This window comes from Perissodus microlepis, chromosome 8 (genome assembly GCF_051167445.1).
Source record: "Perissodus microlepis isolate ML-2025 ecotype Zambia chromosome 8, ASM5116744v1, whole genome shotgun sequence".
Classification (NCBI taxonomy): Eukaryota; Metazoa; Chordata; class Actinopteri; order Cichliformes; family Cichlidae; genus Perissodus; species Perissodus microlepis.
In genome coordinates, this window is record NC_140468.1 from 4,658,452 (window position 1) to 4,666,754 (window position 8,303).

The 8,303-nt window shown below is 42.8% G+C and overlaps 1 protein-coding gene across 5 annotated transcripts in view; it reads right to left on the reverse strand.

Moving 5' to 3' along the window:
* Positions 1–6,964, reverse strand: part of LOC146381184 (microtubule-associated protein tau-like) — a 38,686-nt gene extending 31,722 nt beyond the window's left edge. For all 5 annotated transcript variants that reach the window (XM_084937099.1, XM_084937098.1, XM_084937097.1 and 2 more), the window contains exon 1: positions 6,836–6,964. The gene's annotated coding sequence lies outside the window, so the exon portion shown is untranslated. The remainder of the gene's footprint in view (positions 1–6,835) is intronic.
* Positions 6,965–8,303: the final 1,339 nt, after the last annotated feature.

Here is an 8,303-nt window from a genome sequence, read left to right on the forward strand (position 1 = left end):
ATCCCATAGGAGCTCTAATGAATAGTGCACTCTCCCGGTCCTCACACATAGTTCCCCAACAAAACCCTTCATTGTAGCGTTACACATGACAGAATCCAAACAACAAGGAGAAGGCAGCACTCGTGCCAGCAAAGACAATCCCTCTGAGAGGTCGTTCACTCTGCATCCGGGAGCTCAGACGGTTGGAGAGCAAACAAACTCGAGTCTGATAAGGAGCAGATCCTTCAGATAATCATGTGTACACGAGCACTGTACGTTAGTGTGAATCATATCCTCTGCCTGAGACAGTAAGGCCAAAATAAAGAATCTATAGCTAAAATACACAACAGATTCACCACATCTAATTTTAAAAATAGAGGCGATCTTAAACCCGTTATCAGAAATGCTCGGGCGGAAGCAGTCCTGTAAACTCTCCTTTCCAAGAGCATTTCACTAATTTCGGTCCTCTGCAAACTTTACAACAGAAACACTTTAGACAGGACCAGCACCTCCTTAGTGATTTGAACTGGGACAAAAACACACACACATTTCACCTGCTGCAGAAAGGGAACGTGACAGCAGTCTTTGTCGCAGCTTCATGAGGGGGAAAAGCCTCAGAGGGCTGCTGATGCAGCTTGTTCCTCTCAGGGGCGTGTGAAAATGTGATCTTGGCACAGACCGTGCCTCTGCAAGGAGCTCGGTCAACAGGGATGTTGACACAGCTCCAAGAGCTCTGAGCACTCAGTGAGACAAGCAGTCTGAAATTAGGTGTGTGTGTGTGTGTGTGTGTGTGTGCGTGTGTGTGTGCATTTAGCTCAAATTTAGAGCAAGATGCACTTTATTTCCTGTGTTTCTGCTGTTTCCCCTAGTGCGACAATTAAGATAAGTTTGAATCCCTGCAGAATTCCTGATATGTTGCTCATAAAGATTAACCATAAATTGTATATAAAGCTGCAGCCGCACTTTGGCCACTGTCATGTTGGCTTTTAGGGCCAAGAAGGGACCATATTTAAATGTGAATGGAGTGCTAAGTCAGCAGCTAGCAGTAGACACAGGTATCTGTTAAGTGCTTCCAACTAACCAAACAATAAAACTGAAGAATTTCATTAATCAAAAGTGAAGCACAAACTACTTAGATGTGCTGCGCCATGTATTATTTCCCATTAAACACTTTGGCAGCACCAACAGCTTAAACACAATCGAGTGGTGAGGACACCTGTCAATCAAAGAAACCACGCCCATAACTGCAGAATCCAGAGAGACGAGTTATAAAAAGGTTACCCTGTCAGCTGTTATATCTGTAACAGGCTGCAAACATGTTTATTTCTGATATAAAGTTGGCTACTAGAAGAACTCCAAACCTACAAGTCATAATGATGGCACCAGAGTTAAGTGGACTCAGATTTGACTTTACAAACAGTTTGTGCAGCTTCCTTTATAATCTGAACATGTAGAATTAAAAATATGCAGCAATCTGGGGGCCCTGAGCCTTCATTCTCTAAGCTTGAATAATGAAAATTATGAAATTGCATTATTCTTAAAGCCGGCCCAAAAAACAGAAAAATGTAAAAAGTTTTAGTTGCTAATTATCCTTTATTGACAAATAATAATGAGGGTTACTGTCTGTATAAGTGGATGAGTGCCAGCACGGGTCCTTAGCTGCCCGTTACAGATCATCTCTGCTAATTTGAGTAACTGAGCTGTGCCTCTTAACTGTGTTGGTGCTTTCTGGAGCATTTTAGTGGACTTACCAGAAGTCTTTGCTCCAGTTTTAATGACTTTCTTCTCTTTTTGTATGTTACTTAGCACTAATTAACACTCTCTTTCAGTATGATGCACAGATACAGCTTTTGAGCAGCGTTTGCCAGCGTTAGCTTTTATATTAGCACTCCATCTTCTTGTCCAAATATGGTCTTCATAACAGAACTTCACAAACCAGGTCGCGCCAAAGTGGCCATGTCCATCTTTTATATACAGTCTAAGGCTTATTTTGAAACCATAATAAGACAAATCCAGTTCAGTCCTTAGCATTTTTACAGATTAATGAAGTTTTATCTACGGACTGATCGAGTCACGGCCTCAGCTGCTATGTATTACAGAAGAAACCTGGGCAGATTTTCTGTTTTTAGTGTGCAAAAACAAAGATATTTCATTTACACTGACATAAAAGTAAAAACAAGCAGCAACTTCACATCTGAGAAGCTGAAACCAGATTATATTTAGCATTTATACTCGACAAATCCCAACAACTCTCAACCAATCTAATGTTATTGACCAATTCATTGAGTGTGTGACAGTGTGTGACCATTTTAGAGGTAAAATGGCTCACACTGAGAAACAAAGGCATTCGTCTGATGCCGTGTACAGGCCTGCCGCCTCACCAGCACTGCGTGTAGCTCAGCTGAGAGACGAGGATGCTGCTCTCATGCTTGATTGCCTCTGTATCTCTGACCTACTTTGCTCACCACTCGCTCTCTCCCTCTCTCTGCGCTCTGGCCCAGCCTCCGGCAGCCAGCACACTCTGACTCTACCTTCCTAATGTGGGCCCGGCCCTGCAGCGGAGGGGCTGAAGGTGGAGCCCGTTTCCATTTTCCCCTCCATCTAAGCGCTGGAGGGGAAACATCTTGCAGGGCCGGTCTGCACACGGCACCACCCCGACGTCCCGCATCTACAAGCAGCTAATGTTTGCAATATTTCACCTTCAGGATTTCAGCCACGCCCTGCTCTGCTATCTTCACACGCATCCTCCTTTCAGTTCACATTCAAATAACTGGCACATAATCAATGCCAGACTTGTACTTCTAGGTTCCAAAGAAGTAAAAGACAAACCGCAACATTTCTGAGGCCACAATGTTGCAGTATGGAATTCAAGATATGAGGAATTCTTCACATGTTTGCACGGTGCAGACTGTTAAATAATCAGGGACTCCAGCTGCTGCTGTATGTTCACAATGAACACACACACAGAGGTTTCCCAATGCAATGAGCCAGTCCTCAGTCAGCATGGTGCCAATTAAGTGTGTACAAGAATGCAGCTGAAGTCCCGCTGTGGCATTTCTTCTTCTATTTAATGAGGCAACGCATCCAGAAAAAGGCCTGTTCTGTGAAACATTACACGTCTGTGAGGTTTATCTTGTCCTTTATGTGTAAACTAGAATGAATGCACACATAAAGTGATATCAAAAAGATATCTTTTAAATCAAGAGTATCTAAATGTGGGTTACAACTTTCAAACTCTCTTGATGACATGCTCAAACTTCTTGCAATGTTCAAATAATTTAAAACAGGGAAAGAGCAGCACACGGACATTTTTGAGGAGTTTGAGCCTTTTTAAAAATAATAAAGTAATTTCCTTAAATCAGTAGCTCAGCTGCCTGTTTGAGCTCTGAAGCCAAATACAGTAAATCTGAGTAACTTTTAGAAAAGCTCCACTCTGGAGACTTAATTGCTGTGGTGCTGTTTATTCTGCCAGCCTAAGCTCTGCAGGCGGGTCCGTCCGAACTGAAGCCGGCCGGCTGGATGCGGTCGCCTTTGGACTCGAGCCGACGGGGGCCAACAGGCTGTCAGTCTTTGCTAAATGGAGCACTTCAGTGCGGACTCATTTCATAATGCCCGACGCTTGAGGCCATGATGGAGTCAGCAGTCACATTAAGGAGAGTGATTGATTTATTTCAAAAGAGCTGCACTGCTCACATCAGCCTGCATCTTTAACTACATTACACACGTCTGCGTTTTCAGTTCTTTAGGTTTTCTTTCAGCTTCTATATACACACCTGCATACCTGAATGAGTGTTGTGTGTAGAAGAAAAAGGCTTTAAAAGTAAAAGTGCCATCATAAAGTTCTGGACTCAAACCGCATTTAGCCAATCTCCCTTTCGGGATCTTCTCCTTATGCACTGCTGCTACTGTTTTAGGTGGACATCCAATTCTGACTTGACAGTTCAGGCTTGATGTTTTCTAGCCAAGTGACAAGTGACGACCGTGTCTAATGCTTGGGACTGTAATAATCCTGCACGACCCTATTCTTTGTTAAATGATGAGACTGCTCCTAGTTACACTCCTGACCTAATGCATCGCTTTCAGGCTTAGACGCTGTTTGGTCTCATCGCTGCTGATGATTCCCAAAAAGGAGGTTGGGTCAGTTTGAGACCTTTGGCTTTTTAACCACACCTTTTTTCACTTATAAACTGCTAATAGAGCAATGTAAAAATACATCATAACAGGTAAAAATACAGTCAAAATCAGAATGTAAAGGATCACAGAATAATTCTCAGGGGTGGTCGGATGATTGATGAGTGAGTGCTTCTGAACAAATCTGCATATAGTTCCCTGTCTTACGAAGCCTCGGATGATTTTACTTCTTTGTTCCTCAAACAGCTACTTAAATGAAAACATCTGAGTGGTCTGGAGCAGAAATGTCTCTTTGGTGAAAACAAGAAACCACAACTATGGTGAGACACAGGCTGGGCAAGCTGGTCTTTTTTGTTTAAAAATGTCAGCGTAATACATGTTCCAGAGTAAAAAGCTTGACATGTCCCTTAAAAGTGTAGTGGAGAAAGTAAAACTCAGGTTTTCAATGGAAATATAGATAAATAACCTGTGTTCTAACCTTTAAGAGGTACCTGCATTATGAGGTGGAGCTAATGAGTTTGAAAAATGCATTTCTCTACCAGAGAAGAAAGAAGCTACAAAGGTGCATTATGGGAAAGCGTGGGCTTGACTCCTGCTAGCGACTAAAAGTAGGGATGTCTCGACTTCTGCTATGTTGATTTTGATGCTCACAAACTTTGTGTGCTGTGCTCCAGAAACCCAAAATACAGCCAGTGTACATGCGTCAGTATGTAAAAATAACTTTCCCAAAAATATATCATGTAGAATTATCAAGCTTACAATCACATATCTAAAAGCTAAAATCTAGACCCAACATATTTCTGGTCCCTGACAAACCAGGTGGCAACTTAACTGATATCAAACATTATTTCATCTACATGCATAAAAGCAATCGTACCAAATATGCTGCACAGTGATTTTTCAAATATAACAACACTCACTGACAATGTCTTTTAAGTTCTGCTATAATGGAAATATGAAACTTTCCTATTTTTATTGACAGTTTTCAACAACTCTGCACCGTCGTCTGGCTTGTCTGCAGTTGAAATTGTGCTTCATATTGCCAGCATTCAATTAATTATGCATACAGTAAGAAGTGGACCTGGGACCCCTGGCTGGAGATGTGTGCACTCAGTTGCCAGCTTTGTTCTGCTGCTAATCCAACTAGACAGGTTTGGATGCCCAAATCGAAAGCAGAGAATCAGCTATAGTCTAAAGGTTTTAGAGGATAGATGCCTGAAGGCTGATCTGAACATGTCCAGCAGTGTTTTTTTGGGGGAGGAGCCCCTCTCAGACCTCCCTGTGCACATACCAGCGTGTCTCTCCAGTCGTGCCCAAGTGCTGCAGAAACTTGCAGAAGGATGTCTGAGTTTATCAAAAAAACAAAAAGATGGCACTGAGATGTGTTTCACTGCTTTCTGCGCATCAGTTGGAATGGCTCCCAGCTGCGGTTACTGACTACAACATGCCCGCTCCTCTTCACTGTAATTGTTACAGAAATCGATGCAATGAGTGAGAACCAGTGAGGGTGGGAGAGAGGTGTGTCCGAGGAAGGAGACGAGAGATTCTCACTCCAACATCCCTCCACCAAACCAAAGAGGAAAAAATCACATATTGTTCATGTGGCGGGCATAAAGGGTTCGCGTTAAAAGGCTTTCATGCACCTACTGTGGGTCAGATCGCGTCCGCTGACCCTGGGAGGATTACCCAAGAGCCCATATGTGTCAGATAAGCAGCCTGGTTCACTGCACTGGCCGTGTGACAGCACACGGAGACATGGGCGCTCTCCTCTGTTTATAATATGAAAAAAAGGCGAAAAAAATGGGCTTGGCATTTGCGCACAAGCGCTGCTTCATCCCGATTTCCAACACTATCCGCTCTCGAAACAATACAGAGACGCACGGAAATCAATTAAATACACCAGGGGCTTCTCGTTTTTGCGTCTATTTACATGTCAGAATCTCACATATTAAAACCAAAGGAGCTGGTTTGTGAGGCAGCTGGTCTGGAAAGCATTTAGGCCTCAGATGCAAGAAAGAAGCGAAAGATCCAGAATAACGGGAGGGGAGGGGGGTGCATACAGCCACAAATTCACACTCAAAGCCGACGACACAAAGAACACAAGTGTTATTAAATTACAGTAAATCTTAGAGAAATAACACCGCTTTGTTGCCCCCATGGGATTCTTTATTAATGAGATTATAAATACTCTGGAGGATTAGTCTCGTTACTGCGCGCCAGCACCAGAGTGGCAGTAACGAAAACAGGACCTGCTCCGGAGGATGATGGAGACATTTTTTTTCCTCTTGAGGAGGAAGAAAAACGCTGAATGTATCGTGTTTGTAGGGAGGTGACTGCACCTCCAGGGCTGGTGCGATGATGGCTGAAACAAAAACACGTTTCTCTGTTTATTGTAGGTCGATGGAGGAGCAGATCGCGCACAATGAAAAACGTGAGCCCCGAAAACACGCAAAATGAAGCTGCTGCAGGAGAATCTGCGCTGTCATGAGATATATGAGAAAAAATACGCCTCGTGTTCAAGTGCACGAAATTTCTATACGTAAAACGCGCACAGGCCCAACCTCTCCCACCTCATGCAAATAAAATATCAAGTGACAGGACGAATGCCGACGCAGAATTACGACGCGGGGTTTGAGCCGCACGTCGCCCGCTCTCCTGATGTTTCGGTGTGATTGCAGCCACACCGGATCGGTTAAATAAAACAAATATGTCTGGGTTTTCTTACCTGAGTGCAGACAGCGGTCTCGTCTCTTCAGCGGCAGTCGCTCACCGGGCGCGCACGGCTTCTCGTCGCAGTGCAGGCGTAGGCCGGAGCGGGGCGCTGTGGAGCGGCGATGACTGCATGTCATGAAATGCAACCTGTCTGCGCGCAGCAGCCTCCAGCCCATTTGCTTTCATCTAGGGTGTAAACAAAGAGGTGCAAAGACGGATGTTTTGCTCTCAGTTCTTCTGTTTATGCAAAATCAGAAACAGCCCTGCACAGTTATATAGACAGCTATCTACACACACAAATAAGGACATTTTAAAAGGAATTTGAAGGTTTTAATATGTCTCAGTCAAACTAACCTGTTTGGCAAATAGTAACTGTAACTGCAAAAAAAAAATCATAGGATCCTTTTTTTTAATCTTTGGCAATTCAACTGTCAAACAGTTGCCTCAAGGTGCTTTATATTTTAACCTCCTAAGACCCGAACTCTTCCACTGCATGCATTTTTAATTCCTCTTTGATATTTGGATATATTGGGGCCCGATGAATGTAAAAACAAAGGATTACCAGATATCTTTTTTTTTTTTACCGTATTTTTGTTTTTAAGATAAATGAGAGCCACATATGAGCATATTTGTTTAAAATTTTGATAGAACAGTAGCAGTATAATGTCCTCGTAAGTGGATATCAGGCCCTTGTAGAGCAAAATTGAGTATTTTGGTCTAAATAACCCAAAATGTGATGTCCACATATGTGGACGCCAGGTCCTAGGAGGTTAAGGTAATGATCCTACAATAATACAGAAAAACTCCAACAATCAAAAAACTCCCTTTCATCAAGCATGGAGGACCAGGCTCGTGGAAGGGCCGTTGCCAGTTGTGCGTCCACGTGTGACCACTTCCAGGCCAGTAACATCTGCACAGTATCCAATCACTACTGAGGACGTCATTTGATCTTTTGCAGCCTCATAGAAAGAAGGTCCTGAGTTTGAATCTACCAGCTGGGGTCTTTCTGTCTTTCTTCCCCCCACAGTCCAAAGACAAGAATTGGTGATTCTAAACTCACCCTGTTAATGCGAGCCTAAATAAACCACCTCCTGTGTGTTAGCCATGACAGATGGATAGACCCCATGGTTATGACCCCAAACTGGATAAGCAGTTAAAAAAAATTATAGATATTTTCAAGACAATTTCAGAAAAACACAAGAATTTTAAACACCATCAGACATACCCCTGGACCTTACTGTTGTTAAATCAGAGCAAATAGTCGCAGGAGGTTCAACACATGTCAAAAAGGCTGAAACCAGAAAAACAGAAGCTGTTACACAAATATATCTTTAAAGCCTCAATTAAGAAATTTTAAAATGAAGATTTTACTGAACCATCTGACAAATGTGTTTAAAAAAAATAATTACATTACATTTCATATTTGCTACATCTGGGATAAAAAAAATGCTTAAAAATGTATTGTGCAATTTATTTCGATT